General features: G+C 44.8%; 1 protein-coding gene and 1 pseudogene across 3 annotated transcripts in view; one reads left to right on the top strand and one right to left on the bottom strand.

Annotated features, from left to right (window-relative positions):
- The window catches only part of Elac1 (elaC ribonuclease Z 1), a 23276-nt gene extending 17070 nt beyond the window's left edge, over positions 1-6206 (bottom strand). Inside the window, exons 1-2 of one of the 3 annotated variants that reach the window (XM_031366004.1) lie at positions 6133-6205; positions 4865-4953 (exon numbers count right to left, since the gene is read on the bottom strand). The gene's annotated coding sequence lies outside the window, so the exon portion shown is untranslated. Of the gene's footprint in view, positions 1-4864; positions 5005-6132 lie in introns of those variants that run through there. The other 2 variants (XM_031366005.1, XM_031366003.1) reach the window with 2 other exon arrangements.
- On the top strand, positions 5017-5125 carry LOC116087878 (annotated as a pseudogene).
- Positions 6207-21937: the final 15731 nt, after the last annotated feature.

Raw genomic sequence — 21937 nt, forward strand, 5'->3', positions numbered from 1 at the left:
TATTACCAACATATCCTAATCAATTGAAATCCAAAAATGTGAGGAATTAGAAATTTGTTGACTGTTATGCAATGGTCTCTTTAATTTGGTAATTGGAGAAATAGGTCTACTATTGTACAATTCATATACACTTTCAGCTTGTTTGTACGTGACAGTGTCTTGCTGTGTACCACATAATGGTCTTGAAATCATGCTTCTCTTATCTCAGCTTCTCTATTAGTAGCATTGCTTATTTCATGTTTTTACACTATACTGTGGTTTTCAGAACAGCTTACATATTTCAAATGTATTTATACAGCCAAAAGAAAGGTAGACAATTAACTTGGGAGGTGGCTTGTAAGAGAACAAAGAGTGAGACTGAACGCTTTGCTTGATGTTTGTAACTATTGTATCAGTTTTGAAGAAGAGGACTTTATAAGTTACTCTTTCTCTGAGATGAATGCTTTTCCAAATCATCAAAGCCAATGAACCAGATTCTTACCTTTACCTAATGTCTATGCCACCCTCCAAGCAGAACCATTGTTCATTGAAACAGTTGGTGAATGACTTTATGGATAGACCATCTTAATACACACACCATTTCATAAATGAATGTAACCTGTTCTCTGTGGGCTGAGAATAAAGTCACTCACTCAAGTCAAATAGCTTTGACCATAGCAGGAAGTCTGTATCCAAAAATCATGCCTATAATTCATTCCTTGGCGCAGCAGAACTGTCAACTCTCAGCTTATCTACAATGGAGGTAAAATCCTTTGGTGATGTCAGGCGGTAGTGGTGCACACCTTTAATCTCAGCACTTGGGAGGCAGAGGCAAGTGGATTTCTGAATTCAAGGCCAGCCTGGTCTACAGAGTGAGTTCCAGGACAGCCAGGGCTACACAGAGAAACCCTGTCTCCAAAAATAAATAAATAAATAAATAAATAAATAATTCCTTTGGTGATGTGAGGGTCATTGAAGTACAGCCTTATTATAATGAAATCCAATGTCTAAAAATTGTTCTTAGTTTGGGCTTGTACCATAGTAAGAGCCAAGATTTTAAACTCTACTAAATACAAAACAAACAAGCAAGCAAACAAGCAGACTTTATATATTTATGTTCATTAAAAAAATACTAGTAGTGACATATTATTTTAAGATATATAGCTAATATGTTTGAAGTTATTTAAAATTTATATTGAGAAAAATGTATGTATTCTCAGTATTGCTGTAGACAAGCATCTACACAAGACTTAAATTGATTGTTGTTTTATATCAAACAACTTTTATAATACTCATTTTTATTGTTACAATATTTTATAAATTTTAAAGAATATGACAAAATAAGGTATTGTAGGTATTGAAGGGGGGCCTTGGGGAATAGTTGGAGTACAAGAATGTGATTTAATTCTATTTAATTGAAATATGTTTTTAAATGTTAACAAATTCAGATAAATTGAAATCATGTGCCTTTTCTCATCATAATGCAATAAAACTTAAATCAATAAAAACAAATGTATAAATAAATAGATAAATAAAAATAAAAAATTATTTTCCTATCATTAAAAAAAAGAGAGCGATTAAAGCCTCTTAAAATGGCTACGTAGTGCTGAAAAGTGCTTCAGTGAGTAAGGGAGCTTGCAGCTCGGCCTGCGGACTTGAGTTCGATCCCTAGAACGCACATGGTGAAGAGACAGCTCTCACAACTCTGACCTGCACACATGCCCCTTCCAGCTCATGTGTGCATATACATACACAATAACAAATAAAATAAAATATTAACTTTTAGTTTATGGAAATGCATTTAATGAAAAATACTGACACAAGGAAAAAATAAAGAGGGTACATATCAAATCACTGAGTACATTCAAAATACAAATAAGCAGGAAAATTGCTCAGCCACAGAGTAGAAATGCAAACTGAACAAAGAGACTCAATTTCCCACACATCAGTTGGCAGATGCTAATTAAGCAATGCTAGCCAAATCTAGTTGGGACGATGGGAAAAGGGGAAACGGATGTAATCACAAGTTATAATGGTGGAGGGGTGAACTGCTATTATTCTGTGGGAGAATAACTTGACAATAAATACTACCAGTAATGACACTGTTGATTACAAGTCCAAGCAATCTCATTTTCTGGAATCTAGCTATAGAAATAAAAATTTCTGTACAATAATGCTTACTGTGGTGCTTTTGGATGGGCTAAAATATAGAAACATTTACAGTTATATCAACAGGAAAATGACTAGTTTATATCCTTAATGTTAATTATTCTGGTAAATTATATTGTTCTATAGGTAATAAACACTGTGCTCTGTAACTACAAGGATAACAATGAGAAAAATTATAAATAGCCCCAGTATAATCTTACTTTTTAGAACAATGCCTCAGGCCCCACATTCACATAAGACAGTGTGGTGTGAGGGGTGAACAACATATTACTGATCTGGCTGGCCTCCTTGATCTTTAGAATGACCGGAGGATGGACTGGAGGACGTCTGCCAACTTAAATCTTTGGATTGTTTTCAGTTGTAATGAACAATGTCTATTTATTTCTGCTTTATACTTAACAGTGATGATGTTTTTAATGTATCAAAAGAACAAATATGCTTTTATAACTACACATCATTTAGTTTCCTTTACCTTTTTGGGAGGGCTCCCACTCACTCCGCCTTTCACAACTCTCTCACACGAGGTAATTATGCAAGCATGAAGGCTACTGATAGCATCTCTTCCATGAGTTACTACACAGTGCTGCCTTCTGACATTAAGTCCTTTAGTGTATACAGGCTTACTGAACTACCCCCTTATTGTTTTGCACTTTTCAAGAGATAGAGGTAAACAATAGAAAGTTAACTTAAAGGCTAGTAAAACACAGAAGGAAGAATGAAATGTAATTATTACTGGAAGCTAAGGTTCATGTTGTTTGCCACTGCACTGAAAAACTGGCAGACAGAAACTGATGAAGGAAATGAGTTTCTCTACAGTTCTAGCCAGAACTGGGGAAAGAGCAGTTCTCAATGGGTCTCTGCCTTGCCAAGAGCAATGCTATAATTTATAGAAAAAGATGAATCAAAAGACAGACGACATGCACAAGGGAGTTTAGCTCTGAGTCCAAGTCATCAGAACTGAAATAAGTGTCGAGTCAGAGCTCCTTGTTGGGCAGTTTCATCCCTAGATAAGACTTCCTAATCTCTCCAGCTGAGTCTCCTACCCCTACTTTAAGAATCACTTTGCAATCCCTAACCAAGAATGGACAAGTGGTTGGGGCATATCCTAATTAGCCAGGGAGCTTTAAAATACTAATGATTAGGTCCTATCCTAGAACTATATTACATAGGAAATCCTGTGAGTAAGGCGCAGGCTGAGTCTGAGATTCCATTTCCCCTGTACTCTAACATTGAGTCACATTTAAGAACTATTTAGTGAAGCATGCTATGTGGTGCACACCTGTGATCCCAGCACTCAGAAGCTGGAGACAAGAGGATCTGGGAGATCAAACAAGCCAGGGTTAGCTACATAGCAACTTTAGGGCCAGATTGAGCTACGTGAGCTACTCTCAAACCAGCCCAGCAAACATACAAACAAACAAGAACTCCCTGTTAGAAAACTATAACCCAAAGTCGTAGCCTGAAATCACTAGTCAACATCTAGAACAAAGTGTCAGTTTGGTTTGCTTTGTTTTAGGTGGGGCATGGTAGCACATGCCTTTAATCACAGCTCTCAGAAGACAGACAGGCAGAGATCTCTGTAAATTCAACACCAACCTGGTCTACATACTCCAGGCCACCTAAGACTACATAGAAAGAATCTGTCTCAAAACAAAACAAAACACCAAGCAAACCCAAATTGAAGATTTCAGAGGCTAGAGAGCTATCTCAGGGGAGTAGCATGCCTGACACACACGAATGAGGAGTGGCATTCAGCTCTCCAGTGCTTACATAAAGACCAGGGTCTGTGGGGTGCGGATGTAACCCTAGGCCTGGGGGAAGGAAACAAGCGGATCTCTGGAACTCACTGGCTAACCAGGCTGGGCAATCTGATCAAAAGACCTTGTCTCAAAAACTAACGGTAGAAAGTAGTGTGGAAGCCATGTAACTCTGACTTCTGGCCTCCACATGCATTTACACACACATCTGTACACAGGCACACCCGCAAAATTCAACTGGATTTGGTGATGAATACTTCATTCAGATCCTAGCATGGTATGGGGCCAGGCTAAAGTAGAGGCACTGAGAGTCTGAGGGCCAACTTGGGCTAGAGAAACCTTGTCTTGAAACAAAAACCAAACCTAACCAAAGGAGAAATTCCAAACACATACAGAATTAGAAATGTCAGTACAATACATTGGCACAGAGTATTCACGAAGCTTCAAATTCTCAACGCATGGGCAGCCTTGATTCATCTACACTCCACCTTGATCCCCACTGCTCCCGAAGCTCTAAGTGGCATGAGGTGCTTCCAACAGGACTGACTCGGTGCTAGCATGTCTCCTTTCCTGATGTAAACATCTACTAATGATCACTGTCAAGATCCATTATTTCGGGCTGGCGAGATGGCTCAGCGGGTAGGAGCACTGACTGCTCTTCTGAAGGTCCTGAGTTCGGATCCCAGCAACCACATGGTGGCTCACAACCACCCATAATGAGATCTGATGCTCTCTTCTAGTGCATCTGAAGACAGCTACAGTATACTATGCCGGAGGCGGGGCCGGAGCCAGCCATCTGTACAGCTAGTGTGCTCATACACATAAAATAAATAAATCTTAAAAAAAATTTAAAAAAAGATCCATTATTTCATTAGGTGCAGCCACAAGGTAACAAGTTTCCCACTGTAGTTGTTAGCTGGCATCTCTCTCTCTAACTCCTTGGTCAATTATCTGGTTACCTGTTATAAAGATCCATAAAGAAGGGTGAGATCTTATTTAACTCCCGATGATGCAGTATGAAATGCACAGTTGGCCTCCATGAGGTTTTCTTGCCAGAAAATAGGGCCAGAACCAGAAAAAACTAAATATCAGTTCTCTAAAGAATTCCACAGTCTACGGCCATACCACCCCGATCTCGTCTGATCTCAGAAGCTAAGCAGGGTCCAGCCTGGTTAGTACTTGGATGGGAAACCACCTGGGAATACCAGGTGCTGTAGGCTTTAAAAAAAAAAAAAAATCCACAGAGATAGAAAAGGCAAGGTGCAGGCTGTAAAAATCATGTAGGACACATGAATTGGTGTTTCAGCTAGTATAATATAGGGGGTTAAAAAATAAGAGGGAATTAGGAGAGCAAGAGACAAGAGGTGTTACTCGTCTGTTGTACGTGTAGCTTGTTTGGTTCCTGATTTGGATAAACTGATAAGGGAAGAGACAACGGGAAGAATGTAAACACTAGTTGGATAACAGATAATATGAAATGCTAAGGAGACCGAGTATGACTTTAGGTTTAAAAACAGCCATCGTGTCTTATAGACAAGCATTTAGCATATGGAGGAGTACATTTCATAATCGCTTTAAAACAACCGCGGAGAAGAAGGCAATGGGTCAAACAAGCCTGACCATGAATTGGGAATTTCTTTCCGTGTATGCTTGAAATTTTCCCCCAATAAACGGCTTAGAAAATTAGACTAGCAACTATTTAAGCAATGGTGTATGTTTTGTGACATGCGTCGCTCAGGGACTTAGGAATTTAAAGTGAGCAGAACACATTCGGGCCCCTGTCTTCTTGGACAAAAAAAAAAAACAATTAAAAAAAAAAGGCAGCTGCTCGCTTTCTCAAAGAGCTTGATCCACGTTCGAGATAGTGCGCAATTTCAGCCTTGACAATGCTGTCACTCGCTCGTCACCTCGGGCCTGTCTGCAGATCACACTCTCTGCTGACCGTGGGGACATCCCACAACACCCGGGTGACTTCTGGAGACCGGAGCTCCTCCGTTTCCCGGCTGACAACGCCGGGCCAGGGGTGCAGGAGGGTGACACCGCCGCCCTCACTTCCGAGCTGCGTGGGCCCGAGAGTGAGCGGCGGGGCCTGTGGCCGCCGCGAACCCGGCACACCGCGCCGCGCGTCCTCGCTGTCCGACGCTCCCGGGACCTGTGCGCCCGCCCCGCGGGCCTGCGAGCTCCGAGGAAGCGAGCCCGTCCCCCTCGGGCGTGCTGCCCAACTCACCCTCTACCCGAGGCCCGCCGGAGCGGAGGGAGGCGCAGGCCGGCTCCGAGGCCCTGCAGCGTGCAAGCGGCGCGCAGCCGGAAGTGCCCCGCCCCGCGGTCCGGCGCGGCCGCTCTAGGCGCGCGGGAGGTGCGCGGGAGGTCCGCGCTCGGTGGCGTCCGCCCGGGCTGGCCACGGGGAGGAGAGGGGCTCGCGGGGAGGAGAGGGGCGCGGATTCCCACGCACTCACTCTGCAGTCTCCGAACCGAGCAGGCTGCGGTGCGAGCCTGGTGGGAGCTCCTGACCCCAAAAGTAGAAAGCTTTACTCTTCCGCCTTTGGTTTGATTGTCGTGTCCCGTTTTCCAGATGAGAATGTTTTTCCTGACGTGTTCGGGTTGTTTGTTTTACTCGTTGGTTGGGATGCATCTTTCAACTGCAAAGCCTGAAAGTGTAAGCTTGTGCCTTGAGAGGGAAGCACTGGCATCGGACTTCATGACCAGCCTGACCGCGTGTGCCTTCTGAACCTCTTATTTAAGAATTTTTTTTCTGTGTCCCCCAGTATCCCCGTGGCTAGGTTTGAACTTGCTATGTAGACTTCTGCTGGCCTCGAACTCACAGACAATCCTCAGAATCATCAGCCTCTGCCTCCTGAAGGCTGGGATTAAAGGCATGCTCATGTGCCACCGGCCAGCCGATCTGGGCCTCCCTCAACCCGAGGGAGAAACGGGGGTCCTAGTCAGGTCGACAAGGCGCAGGCGAAGAAATGATGGCAGAGACGACACATGACGTATAGGATCTAAATGTATTTCTTAGAAATGGCATCAGACTTTTACAGTCATTGCAAAAGAGGGATGGTAAATCTGGCAGCTCAATAGTTGAGGTACATCTGAGGCTATCTAAAACATACTGGGTCTAAAGCAGCAGCTATCTCCTCTGAACTGGTGCTGCATCCCCCGGGCCCAAGTGCTCTGGGCCCGGGGGACTGCAGATTGCATGAATCTGAGTCCTAACCCATCTATGTTCTACTGCTAGTCCTTCTCCTTGTCCTAGTCCAAGTCCAAGACCAAGTCCTTATACAAAGTGAAAAGCAGGCTTAAGTAGCATACAGCAAGCAGGGCAAATGTCAAGAGTCATAGAGGCAGGTGACCGCACATCAAGGTCAGTAGGGTCTGGTAGCTAGGTGTGAAGCAGGAGGAAGAGGAGTGGAGCCCTCCCTGTTGAGGTATTTTGATATTCCTAGGCTAATTCTCTGGATCTGCTGGAAGCAAAAAGGAGATTTCAATCTAGCATTTCCTGCTAATTCTCTGGTTCTAGCCCGGGGCAGGCAGTGGGGAGTTCCGACCTGACACTTTTAGCTAATGTCCTAGAGTGAGGGAAACCCTACATTACTCTCTAGTATGCAAAACATTTCTAACTATTATGAACTGTCTATTGCCCTAAGGAATGTACTCGACCTCTGTTGCTAGCTCTGGCGAGGTTAGAAACATTGTGTCGTCCAGGAGACAATGCCCAATCTCAACCATTTAGGAATCATTTTTTGGGGTACCTTTATGCCTAAATATGAGGCCGCGTTGACGATTGGAGAGACTAATCTGGAACACGTCTGAGTTAGGGGATACCAGCGAATGTCTGAAATCCAGGAGGCACAGAACTCCTTTTGAAGTCTTATTGCCTCTTATCCTTTATCAGGATTTTATCCCTGATATTTTGGATGTGACTGGAGTAGACGAGTGTGCGTAGCACTCATGTTTCTGTTTGCTATTTAGGGGTCAACTATCACAGAAATGAAGCTAGAACACTAACTGTGGTTGGCATGTTCATCTTGGCTTTCCGTTCTTGTTTTTCTAGCTGGAGACCTACCTACTTAGTGTTTGATGAGTGCCACCCGCACCAAAGATAAAGAAATCTCTTAGATTTATCAATGCCCTGTGGTTAGATTTAGAAGGAACTTCGTTGGCTCATCCAGGAAGACATGCAGGAGAGCCGATCACTTCCTGTCTTGATCCCCCTGCTCATACTGCTGTTAATCTGTAGGCTAAGTCCCAATCTATGCCCCAGAGCTGTGCGTTATGGATCTAAAACCTGTTAGGAATGGCTGCTGCCTCTGCTCTTTCTTGATCCTAAATCTTAGAAGCACTCTCTGTTCGTTTCCTGTCTACTCTCTATTCAGACCGCTTGTTTTCTCTCTGGCAAGCTGATAACCTCGGCAAAGGGAACTCTGCCTCCCCGCTGCCGATATACTAGTGAGCTTTATAAATGCCTTCAAGGACAGCTCTGCCTGCCTGCCTCCCCTCCCCAGTGCTGGATTTCAAACTGTAACTTTTCTCCCTCTCTAGTCTTCCATCTTCAATTCTAGAGTTACACTAAATGATGTTTTGAAGAACTGACATCACTTTTTTTTTTTTTTTTTTTTTTTTTTTTTTTTTTTTTTTTGGTTTTTTGAGACAGGGTTTCTCTGTGTAGCCCTGGCTGTCCTGGAGCTCACTTTGTAGACCAGGCTGGCCTCGAACTCAGAAATCTGCCTGCCTCTGCCTCCCAAGTGCTGGGATTAAAGGCGTATGCCACCACCGCCCAACCTGACATCACTTTTAAGGCTAAAAAAAAAAGTAAATTTTGACGACACGTGTGCTCATTCGAGTTTGTTAAAAACCTCAGCTACTCTGTGTGTCTGTCCTTAAACTTTGCACTGGACAGGCAGTGGTGTCTGAGCCAGGTGGGGAACTCTGAATCAGTTCTACTAGATGGACCATGTGTGTGATCAACTAGAGTAAAGATAGGTAAGGGCAGAGTCTAACTTGATCATTAAGGCTCATGGAGATGCCCAGGAAAAGTATAAAAGTCAAGCTGTGAGGCTCATCTGCTGAGCCTTTACAGATGGCTGTGCCTTTCTCAAAGTCATTTTAGGCCGAAACGTTTGGCCTATAGGGAGTGATGTCCCTTGCCCGGTAATGACTACCCTGGATGGGCCAGCAGTTCCTGATCCAGGAATGGAGCCATTCCAGGTTGGCAACTGGATGGACTGATGTTTGGTCCAGGAATCTGTATTATTTTATCTCTTCCTGTTTCCTTATAGATACACAAGCATGCGGAGTTCAGCTTCACTATATATTTAAAAAGTAAAATATAGATGAGTGTCACAGTTTGACTTTTATACTTTTACTGGGATCAGGTTAGACTCTGTCCTTAAGATGTGTTTCTAAAAATAAAAGCCCTAACCTTTGGGAATACAGACTGAAGGTTAAAGGTTGCTTGGTGCTATTAAGAAAATAGATAAGCCGGGTGTTGGTGGCACATACCTTCAATCCCAGCACTGGCAAGGCTGGTACAGGTGGATCTTTGTTATTTTAAAGACAGTGTGGTCTTCAGAGAGAATTCCAGGACATCCAGGGGGTACACAGAAAAACCCTGTCTCAAATAAGAAAACAGAAAGGGCTGGAGAGATGGTTCAGCAGTTAAGAGTACTGTCCTGAGTTCAATTACCAGCAACCACAGGTGGCTCACAACCATCTGTAATGGGATCCGATGCCCTCTTCTGGTGTATCTGAAAACAGCTACAGTGTACTCATATAAATATAATAAATATGTTAAAAAAAAGAAAAAAACAAAGAAAAGAAAAAAAGCAAAACAAACAAAATAGATATGCTAATTTAAAACTGACAAGGGATAAATCTAAATGAAAATTACAAAATACTTGGTTTTTCTTAACCAGACTTTATATATGACTATGTATATATTGCATTGTTTGTGTCTGCTTGGTTTTTGGTTTTTGTTTGTTTGTTTGTTTATTATTTCCATGGAACTAACTGGTTTATAAGTGGTTTATTAAATAAAGTAAAATAGTTAAATCAGCTCCCCTCTTTTTTTTTAAGTTCATAGTATAACTGGAGTTTGACAAAGGGATAGCAAGGGTCAGAAAAAAAAGGGGATTTGATCAATGTGACCACGGTGAGGGAATGCAGACATCAGCTCTTCTGCTCTGTGTAAAAGCATTTGCCTATCAGGAAAACAGGGAGGTGGACGTTCTGGCAGAGAGAGGGGGTTTCTGGGATTGAGTCAAGGCTCTAGGCTCAGGAGATTCGTAGCAGACACAGAAGAAGACGGTCATATGAAACCGAGGACCAGGTAACCAGCCATGTGGCATGACTTAGGATAAAATCAATGGGTAATTAAGATAATGAGATACTCGAGGAACAGAGGCAAAGCTATTGGCCTAAGCATTTATTTGTATATAATAAGTTTCAGAGTCATTATTTCATGGAACTCATGCAAATGGTGGGAAAGTTATATGGGAGCAAACGAAGGTGTCTGGTGACCCCAGATCCTTCTCCAGCATTAACAGGAGTTCTTGTTAGGGTGCAAGAATCGCTGAAAGGAAGACCCCAGACTCAAATAGCATGCAAAGGCAAAGAACGTTTATTCTGCAGAAACAACCAGCATTCAGGGGATGATCAATCTAAATAGCGACAATTGTAGGGGCTCACAGGCCCCCTTCTATGCAGAGCTAGAGGTATTTTCCAGAAGAGTTAGGTAATGTCTAATATGATTGGTAAAGGCAAAGTAGTGGTACAAATTTCATTGGTTACTAAGTTGGTTCCATTATATTTGGGAGACCTTGGAGAGTTTCAGAAGCCAGCTCAGTTCTAGACTTGTTAGCTCCCCAGCCACTGTCAGAGGAGCTGACCCAGCTCCAGACTTACCCTCCCTCAGTCACGGCCATCACTGATCAATGACCCATTGTCAGTAGCTCCCTCTCAGGAGCCCGGTTTGCTTCCCAGGGAATTGAAAATTTTTATTCCCCAGGATTTTATGCCTTAGTGGCCATCTCATTTTAAATTTAAATAGAAAAATTAAATAAAAAAAATATACGTGGGGCTGGAGAGATGGCTCAGCAGTTAAGAGCACTGACTGCTCTTCCTGAGGTCCTGAGTTCAAATTCCAGCAATCACTTTTACATGGACTTTTACTTGGAATCATGGTGGCTCACAGCCATCTCGAATGAGATCTCATGCCCTCTTCTGGTGTGTCTGAAGAGAGTGACATTGTATTCACATGCATACAATAAATAAATCTTAAGCCTTTGGCATTTCTGCACCAGGAAGGGAAGGAGCAAGGATGGAGCAAGTGGGGCTGGAACGAAAAGAATAACAAGGAAAAGGAGAGGTAGGCAGTAGTGGCGCACACCTTTAATCCCAGCACTTGGGACGCAGAGACAGGCAGATTTCTGAGTTCAAGGCCAGCCTGGTCTACAAAGTAAGTTCCAGGACAGCCAGGGCTATACAGAGAAACCCTGTCTCGAAAAAATAAAACAAAAAAGGAAAAAAAGAAAAAAAAAGAAGGAAAAGGAGAAGGAGGAGAATGGGGAGAGGGAGGAGGAGGAGGAGGAGGAGGAGGAGACAGACAGACAGACAGACGGATCTGTGTTTCAATCCTGATTCTACAAGGTGATCTGAGAAGTCTCTAAAGCTTGGTGGGTGGACTGGTTTTCAGAAGATGAATACTGTTGTTCTAGGATACACCCTTGCTCTCCTGGATAGTGCCTTCATCTGGGGTGGGGGTGGGGGGAGGACTCGTCTTCTAGCCTCCACTCTTCCTGGGAAGAGCTCTCAATGACTACTGTCCAGATCAGGTTGGCCTGCAGTCATGTCTGTGGGGGTGGGGTGGGGCAGATTATCTTAGTTGACTTAATTGATGTGGGAAGATCAGCCCATAGGTGGGTGTCACTGTACCCTGGACTGTATGAGAAGAGAAAAAGCAAGCTGAGTGCTATAAACACGTGTGTGTGATCCTTTCTCTCTGCTCCCACCTACCGGGCGTGCTTTGATTGGCTGAGTGCTATAAACACGTGTGTGTTCCTTTCTCTCTGCTCCCACCTACCGGGTGTGCTTTGATTGGCTGCTTCAAGCTCCTGCAGCTGTGACCTCCCTGTAACGATGGACTTTTACCTGGAATCATGAGCAAAAATAAAACCCTCTTCTTCCCTAAGTTGCTTTTTGTCAGGATATTTCAACCCAGCAACAGAAATGAAACTAGGGAAATTGAGACAGTGTACTCAGACATCCAAGATGAAACTAAATCTCAGCCCAGTTGTTGTCCTAAGCTTCCCGGTTTATTAGCATCCTGGTTAGCAGATATTTAGCAGGTGGTTATCATGCTAAAGAGACCTTGCAATTTTGGGCTTTTATCTCAGTGGCATGCTTTATTGATTATCTGGTTTAATGTCTCGAGTAATGACACCATCTCTTTCCGATTTCCTTCACATGACCACCCTTAGCTCTCCGGCCTCTCAGATCCTCTTTTGATCACACACATTGAGATTCTTGATTCCCTAGAAGAGTAAGCCCTGTGTCCATGTTCAGCACAGGAGATGTAGGAAATGGACCTTCCACTCTCAAGGCTCATTAAGATCAACAGATCAACATCTCAGAGAGGAAAACCAAGGCAGGATAGAAGATTGGGCAAATTATCGTGGCATGAGAGCAGAGGGGAGCTCCTTACTCCAGAGTCCCATTGAAGTACCTCACCAGCAAGGACAGAAGAAGCCCAGCACAGCTGATGACTGCTTGAGGACTTTCTTCCATCCTAGCTCTCAACCTGCAGTTTTCTAGGAATCTCACCAGAAGCCCCACTTACAGGAAAAGGCAATGTACTGAATCCTGGGTGAATCTGTGGCTCCTGGCTTTACCTTATCAGATTATTGCTCTATACAAGGTCTCTCCAGAGCCACCCTGTCATCTTGATTATGAAAGGACAGAAAAGAGGAGCCACAGACCTGGTCCAGCAGCTAGGAGAGCGTATGGCTCCCTCAGAGGATTCTCAGCACCCGGCACCCATGCTGGGTGGCTCAAAACCATCCATAACTCTAGAGCCAAGGAATCCTACACCTTCTTCTGGCCTCCATAAGGCTTGCATGTATGTATGAATGCACGCGCGCGCGCACACACACACACACACATTCACACACACATACACACTCATAAATAGAGAAAAGGAAAATAAATTGCTTAATAACTTTTTAACTTCTTGTATTTTATGGGTAGGGGTGTTTTACCTGCATGGATGCCTCTGTACCACTTGCATGCAGCACCCACAGAAGCCAGAAGGGGGCAGCATATTCTCTGGAGCTGGAGTTACAGAGAGCTATGAGCCACCGCCTAGGTGCTGGGAATCACCCAAGTCCTCCAGAAGAAGAGCCAGCGCTTTGAAGTGCTGCGCCGACTTTCCAGCCCTCCTTCATAACTTTTTAAGCTGTAACTGGAAATCCACCCACAGAGACTACATATCTAACGCCATCAACTGCGGCTCTCCCTTGAGCCCACTCAACATTTGAATATGTCGGATCTTTCTGACCAGCTATCTTTCTCTGAGCCCTCATGCTTAAAGCCTATATTAAAATATCTTATTCTTCATTCATTCATTCATTCATTCACTCATTCATCCATTCATTCTTGAGACAGGGTCTCTCTATATAGCCCCAACTCTTCTAGAATTTGCTACATAGACCAAGCTGGCCTCGAACTCACAAAGATCCGCCTACCTCTGCCTTCCAAGCACTGAGATTAAAGGTGTGCACCACCATACTCATACTGCATTAGAGTATCTTTAATAGAATCTCCAGTTCTGCTTCATAATGACAAGTCCTTACATTCTTTTCCACGTTGAAGCTGTGAGTCTCTGTTTGGCCTGAGCTGAAATCTCTAGAATATTATGGGAACTCGCCAGGCTTCTGAAGGTAAGAACGCACAGCTCTGGCTCTAGCTAATGCATCCATAGAACTGCTAATGATTTTTGGCATCCCCTGGGGGTGTTGGATTTGTTCTCCAAGGGTGAGGGGATCTATTGTACAAGCTGGGAGGAGGACCCTCGCCAGAAACCAACCAAGATGCTCCTGCTGTCCTGTAGCTTCGGCCTTTAGAGCCATGAGAAAGCAAATTCCCATCGTTTCATTGCTGGTCTCTGGAATTTTGCTATGACTGTAACCATAAACTAAGGCAGACATAGTATAGGCTGTTTGGTATCTGTTTGTTGATAGACTGCTTGTTTATTGTTTATGTATGATAGTTCATTAATTTGTAGTCTTTGTTTGTTTGTTTGTTTGTTTGTTTTTTCGTTTTTTTTTTTTGAGACAAGTTTTCTCTGTATAGCCCTAGCTGTCCTGGAACTCACTCTGTAGACCAGACTGGCCTTGAACTCAGAAATCTGCCTGCCTCTGTCTCCCAAGTGCTGGGATTAAAGGCGCGTGCCATCACTATCCAGCTTAAGTGGGCTGGGCCCATAATTCGTAGTCTTTTAAGGCAATAGGGGGTGCCTGTACCTTACTCACCTAAAACCTCTTTGGAACTTGTCATTAAATTTGAAGTGCCTCAATAGGACCATGTTTCCAAACCGACTGCAGCTATTTCACAGTCTAGTCTGGAGTTGGGACAGTAAGTCTGGCGGGGAGGAGGGAATGGTACACATTAAGAATACAGAAATTCTAATTACGGCATCAACAGCTCTCATCATTGTAGGGTTTCTTATCTGCAGACCCATTTCCAGAATCATTTGCTGGGCTAGCCTGGGCTTTCCAAGAAACACACAAGTGAAAATTAAGCATGCAAGTAACATATTAGGAGAAATGTCTGTTTAGAGTTGGGAGAAGCCAGCAAGGCTGCGAGCATCTTCAAAACCCAGTGGAGATATGACCTGATATGAAGGAGGCAGGTAAGGAAGAAATGGTGGCTGCGAAACACGTTAGACAGAGTTCCAGTTTCGTACATGACCGCCGGGAGGCCACGGACTGATGTTGCCCTTTAGAAGAGTCCCCGACTCTCAGGAATGGGTCTGCCACAATCTGCCTGTTGCCCTAAGCTGTTGGCTTGAGAGATCCCACAGGCAGCCTGGCTTCCAACTTCCAAGGGGAGACGGTTTCGAAGTGTAGCGCTTGTGGTTCATACTCCTGACACCAGGGTCTGCAGGTAGACAGTGGTTCAGAGGCGAAAGAGAACGTGTGGGTTGCAGCACTTTCTGGCTTGTAGGCTGAAGGGAGAGCCACACACCCTGGAGATCAGGAGAGCGTCGTGAGGGGACTGTGTGAAAAGCTGAGGTGATTGTAAACCACAAAGAAAAAAGCTCGTGTTCATAGCAGTCTTACTCAGTTCGGGAGGGACGAATAAATGCAGTAAGTATTAGTACTGTATCAGATGGTAAATAGGTCTGTGGAGAAAATTAGAGACGGGGGGGTGGTGCTGGAGAGTCCTGGCTTCAGTTATTAGTGGGTGACTCAGAGAAAGCCTTCTGAGGTGATGCAGGCAGAAGCTGAAAGGTACCGATGCCCTGAGAGTTCCAGGCAGAGGTGCAATGAGTGCCGAGGCTGCGTTTCAGGTCCAGGGGGTAGCCTGGGGTAAAGGGATACCATCCCCAAAACCCATTCCTGGTCATTCAGAAAGTAACTTTTACGTGTGCTGAGGGACAAAGGAGAAGGAAGAAGCAAAATGTAACCCAATGTGTTTCTGAATGAAGGCTGGCAAGTCCCCAGCGTTCTTCCTGCACCTGCCCTTTAACCATCTTCCCGCCCCTCCCCTCCCCCACAGCAAATAGAAAAGCTGGAGAAGATTAACTGATGTATATGGAATTATGAAAGTTTGAAGCCGGCCTTTGGTCAGCACTGTGAAGGTCTCTCAGTGCCAGGCGGGTTTGAAGGCTCGAACGGCGCGGTACAGGACAAGGCAGGAGAGGATCGGCACTGTCGCTCCGTGGTGAAGCATTTGCTTAACACTCATGAGACCCTGGATCCAGTCACCAGGACTGCCAGACTGGACAGGAAGAACTGAGGCCAGGAAGAAGTTAGCACAAAATCCCGGTGCTGAGTTTTGCTCTGAGGCGAAGCTGGAGAGGAAGAGGAGCCAAGAGTCTTCTTAGCACTGCTTTCAAGAGGAGGGAGGAAGAAGCATGCTTGCATCCTGGTGCTAGTGAACCGCCTCGGGAGGGCTGGTGGCCAGAGAGGCAGCAGAGCCAACGGCACCAAGTTCTTAGAAAAAATGGCTGAGAAGAAATGACCCAGAGCCCAAAGAGCACTTGCTCCGAGTGTATTCTTTTTCCAGGTGTATGGTGCGGATGAATGCTGTCAGTGTTTTCTGGCCAGAGGCTTCTAGGAGTACATATGCAGCTCACCAAGGTGGGTCATTGCTTAACTCTGTGAAGGGACGTAGGTATATATGGGGTGTTGTAATAAGTTAGTACTTTTTGAGATTCCATAAATAATTTTTTTTGTTTTGTTTTGTTTTTTGGAGACAGGGTTTCTCTGTGTAGCCCTGGCTGTCCTGGAACTCACTCTGTAGACCAGGCTGGCCTCAAACTCAGAAATCCGCCTGCCTCTGCATCCCAAGTGCTGGGATTAAAGGCATGTGCCACCACTGCCCAGTCCATAAATAAATTTTATAACAATGAATAACATATATCTCCCTTGCAAGATGTGGATCTGGTTAGGTGATTTTGCAGAACCATGGGTGATTGGGTGTGTCAGAAAGCAGAGACATTTCAAAGACCACTAATCTCAACAAACGATCTGCCAGAGAATCAGTACTGAGCATTCTGATCAGGAGAGTGGTGTGTGTGTGTGTGTGTGTGTGTGTGTGTGTGTGTGTGTGTGTGCGCGCGTGCGCACACGCGCAGGAAGTTGATCATTTCTTATGGTCTCAGCTATCAATGGCGGTGTTTTACCTATGTACACACAAGGTTACAGAGTGCTCCTGTTTTCATCTGGTACCATCCTGATCGGCATGGCCTTATCTGAGTTTGATGTTCTATGGAAGGATTTACTGCAACAGAACTCGGAAACCCTAGATAAGGTATAAACAATGAGAAGAACGTTGCTGAGAGCCCAAGGCGCCCTCTTCCTTTCTCTTTCTCTGTGAGACGGAAACATCTGAAGAATATGAAGGAGAGCATGTCAGAGATCTGAGAGAATGGACATTAAAAATTACTGTACAGGACATGCCTGGCAACAGGGAGGATTTCTTTCTTTCTTTTTTTTTTTTTTAAAGATTTATTTTTATTTATTTTATGTGTATGGGTACACTGTAGCTGTACCCATACACATAAAATGGGATGGCTGTAAGCTATCATGTGTGGCTACTGTTGATTTCAGGACTTCTGCCGGCCCTGCTGGCTCCGGCCGGCTGGCTCTGGTCCGCTGGCTCTGGCCCCGCTCCTGCGTAATTCACTGTAGCTGCCTTCAGCCGCACCAGAAGAGGGCATTCCAATCTCATTACGGGTGGTTGTGAGCCACCATGTGGTTGCTGGGATCCCAACTCAGGACCTTTGGAAGAGCAGTCAGTGCTCTTACCCGCTGAGCCATCTCGCCAGCCCAGGATTTCTTATTTTTAGTTTATGTGCATTGGTGTTTTATCTGCATGTGTGTGTGTGTGGAGGGGGGGAGTGGGGGGGTGTAGGTGTCATGAGCTACCATGTGGTTGCTGGGACTTGAACTCAGGACTTCTGGAAGGGTAGTCATGTGTGTCACTTCTTCTTAACCTCTGAGCCATCTCTACATTCCCCAGGAAGGGTATCTTGAAGTTGGTGATTTTGATGGACAATGGCTGGTTCTGTAGTCATGCTTTGCTGCACCGGCCAGAGATTCAGTTCCGAGAGTCCAACCTAAAGAGGTTCTGTCAGCCTAGGATGGGGGAGGTTTGAATCTTACCATTGTATGTCAGCCTGGACACCACTATGCCTCTGATTTTGCCATTGGGCAACTGCTTGTAAATAGGGCAGTTGTTACTATGGACGTCTCCTAAGTGTTGTGCATTGTGACTGAGTGAATCTGCCAGAGAGCCAGAACACTGGGTGTTACCTATTACAGCATGCACCTCTCGTCATCGAGCCAGCATGGTTTTCTAAGTGTTGGCATGGGGCTTGGTTCTCCTTTACCATTGTGATTAAGCTAAATAAGGAGATACAAAGAGTGGGAAACAGACCACAAGGAAATAAAGGGCAAATATGAGGCGCACAGGTAGTATTCTATGTGTGAACTTAAGCTAACAAGTTCCCAAGGGGGTCAAGGAATTTTAGAAGAGAGCCAGGGTAAGGAGGGGCTCACAGCTTTAAAAGTATCCTACACATCCTTTGGAAACAAAGTCAGCAACCATTTTTACACATAAGAAAAATTTTACTAACAAAACATAAGAACACATCCCATTACAAGGAATATATCACAAAAAGGGGAAAACAGCTCGTGTGACTATCAAGACTTTACAGCAGTCTCGGGGCTCTCCTAAGAAGCCCACACAGCATGGGCCACTCTACACACGGCCCCTTTTGTCTTCCCCTAGGGAATCACCTCCATAGAACCCCCCATTCTGCCCCCCGACACAGTGAGCAATGCTAGGCAATGACAAACGATGTGTGGTTTCAAGTCAGCAATCGATGCCGATCATATCACCGACGGGAACATGATGACATGGACTGGAAAAACAGTTTTACTTTCTGGCAATTTTAAAGCCTATCAGGCAAAGTACAATCAAAACGCTGGGTAGGAAGTTTGTCAAACGTTCAGCTAAGACAGCTTTTCGGAGGCTCCTCATTCCCACGTAGTCCTCCTTCGTGGAAGCTGTGTGTGCACATAACAGACTTCGCTCAGAGAATTCCTTCCAGGAGCACTGGGACAGGACGAGACTCGCAAAGTGGATAGCTGCTGGTGCTGCCGCCACTGATTTGCAGAACAGTGACAGCAGCCGGTGGTTCTATGAATATTACTAAATCAAGAGTGAACCAGTTATCGAGACTCTTTGGTGTAATCTATCACATTCAAAACAAACGACTTAAGATATACATGTAATAATTAACAAATAAGAGGTTTGTAGTGTATTTGAATTGTTAAGTAGGGACAAAGGGGGGAAATCACACGAACTGGTAAAACGCGTTCCAAAGGACTCAGAACTAATCTTGTACAAACAGGTGAAGGCTTTCTGCTTGGCTAGAACTGCCTGCAGAGACTGAGCTGAGTCCAGCTCTGCTGCTCACCACGAGCCCTTCAACTCCCCTATGGCGCTGCTCTAGCTTGTAAAACAGGGTCAGAGATGCAGGGCTCCAGCGTAAATGGGAAATGCTTTGAAGACCTGACACAGAGCAGGCACAGCCACACACGTCGGTCTGTCATGACTTGCCAACTGTATCCATCAGATGTACTGGTGACACCCAATGACCACACGAGAATCAGTGACTTTCTAGAGATACTCGGGGAAGGAGAGTAAAGTCTCTAGGATGGGTACAGACTATTTGGGCCCAGGCGAGGCTAAGTCACAAGCATAAGGCTGGACTAGGTTACGTGGCCCTGCCTCAAAAAACGCAAAAACCAAAACCAAAAAGTCGAATGCAAGCACACAAGCGAGGAAAATTCCCGAGAACTGGGGATACAGACCGACAGACATCTCCGAGTCTAAGCCTTAAGGGTATGGAATGTCTCAAGGAGCAAATGGCCCACACCTTTTTATTTGGAAGAAAAAGATGAAAAGAACTCAGTTATTGGAGAAATACCACCTAGCCAAAGATACGCTTACTAACAATGTATGTGCTAGCCCGGGCCTTCCACCAGACACCCAGGTAAGATCAACCATGCAAGGAACACAACGGTGAATGTCATCCTTTTCCTTTTCAGGAAAGTAGTTGCTTCAAGTAAATCCTAATAAAGATTAGAAAGTTCCATAAGGCATGTCCCCGCTTTCTTCATGCATTAAGACATCGACTCCAGATGAGGTGGTTTTCTAAGGCTAGATTATTTTGAGTATTTACTTATTTAGTGTATAACTTCAGCTCATCGTTTGAGGGTTTTCTTTGTTGAGGCATGGTCTCCTGTAGCCCAGGGTGGTCCTGATGGCCACATGTAGCTGAAGCTAGCCTTTAAGTCCTGCTCCTCCAGCTTCTACCTGCCAAGTGCTGGGACCAGAGGCACCCAGCACACCTGGCCAGGGAGCTTCATTTTAACACAGTGTACACAGCCATCACAGCGGCTGCTGGGACCTGTCTCACGTGTGCAGTCAGCAACAGGCCCGCGCTGGAGCACGGCTTGAATGGAAACAGGATGCCCCTGCTAGCCCATGGAGGATTTCTCTGGATGTGGAACTCCAGTGAGGAGCTGAGATCTGTACTAACGATCTCAAGTATGGCGAATGCGCCTCGGGGCTGATTTTGTTTAGGTGACCTGGAGAACACTGATACTTTGGTGACACATCTGTACTTCTGCCAAGGCCAGGCCCCCTGCACTGTCTCCGTTCCCCATGGGAGCAATGATTAATGCTCGAGTCTGCACTCCTGAAAACGGCAGTCTGAATCCACCGGCAACTGCGTAAAGTCTCTTCAGGAGTTGATAATTTAGAGAAAAATCAGTAAGTCCTTCCTCAGAGGATAAAGAAAACTGCCCCACAAATAGACATTGGACAGCTACTCTTACAAGAACAAAACAACAAACAAACCTGGTCACTAGATTTTATGAGCTTCATAAGGTATTCTAGATTATGTTTTCAGAAAAATGATGTCTAAAGTTTCCTTATTAACTTAAGATCCTGTATCAATTAAAGACGACGACGAGATGAAAAGCCATTCCATATAACTTCAGTCAACCCCTTTCATATAAACCCAAGCACAGTCTCTGAGCACTAAGTTTAAAAGTGCAATATGCTCAGTTCTGCATCTGCACCAACAGCATGGGTGCCGCCGAGGAGATCATTAGACACGCGAGACCTCAACAACCAACCAATAAGACCAAAACAAAAAACAAAACAGAAACCAAAAACCCAAACAAAAAGCGCACGTCCAGACAAAAACCATGGGGTGTGTTTGTGTTTGGTCAACTACTCCTAGGTATGGGGACTGCCCTAGTGACATTCCATTTTTTTTGTTTGTTTTGTTTTTGTTGTTGAAAAAGAGAAAGAACATGAAGGGAGATCTGGGAGGATGAGGAATGTATGAAATCAAAAGATATGAAAAATAATTTACTAAAAAAGAAGCAACAGCAGATAGTGACCTCCACCCTGAAACTGTACCAGCAGCAGCAGGGCTGCCTGCCTGCCGTCCCCCAGCAAGGCGCTAGTGTGTGAGAACAAGAATCCTGGGGGTGCTGCTGAAAGGGACCTGCCCGGGCTCTCCCCCACTGGAGGTCATTTAGGGTTCTGAAGACAGGGAAATCTCCACTCAAGAGGTTCACAGTGATTCTGAGGCAACTTTCTGGTGGGGAGGCTGCCCTTGGAAAATGGTTTAACAAAACTCTCAGAGCTTAGCATCGGTGCGTCTCTTACGCCTTCCTCAAGTTTCCCGCTCTGCTACACAGTGGAAAGCAAGCAGGGGCCCTTTCCCTCCTGACTGCTGGAAACCCGGTCTACAACTGTCCCTCCACCCAGCAGAGTAAAGCACGGTCACCACTCTTCCAGATAATGACCTTCTTGGTTGGCAAAATTCCCCATGGAAAGCCCACACACTCCCCTCCCCCACACTCAATTTGATGCCATCAGGGCCTCCCACTGCCCACATCCTTAGATAACAGACATTTAAATTTACATAAAATCCTATGTGTAAACGGGCTACATTCCACCTTGCCATCTTCTTTAAAGCGACTGCAGTGACTTGTATCCTTTGATAAGCAACATCTTTGTGACCTTGCTCTAACTCAGCCTCTGTCCCGACGGCTAACAAACTGAGCAAAAAAACAGTGACCGCATTTCTATACTTGCAATGTTCAATATTTAGATTTCATCAACAGACTTAAAAACATGAAAAAAAATGTTTCTCCTAACGTTTACTCATTTATTTATTTGTGGTGTGTGTGTGTGGCAAGGGGGGGTGTGTGTGTTCAGAG

The sequence above is a fragment of the Mastomys coucha genome, unplaced genomic scaffold (assembly GCF_008632895.1).
Source record: "Mastomys coucha isolate ucsf_1 unplaced genomic scaffold, UCSF_Mcou_1 pScaffold13, whole genome shotgun sequence".
NCBI lineage: Eukaryota > Metazoa > Chordata > Mammalia > Rodentia > Muridae > Mastomys > Mastomys coucha.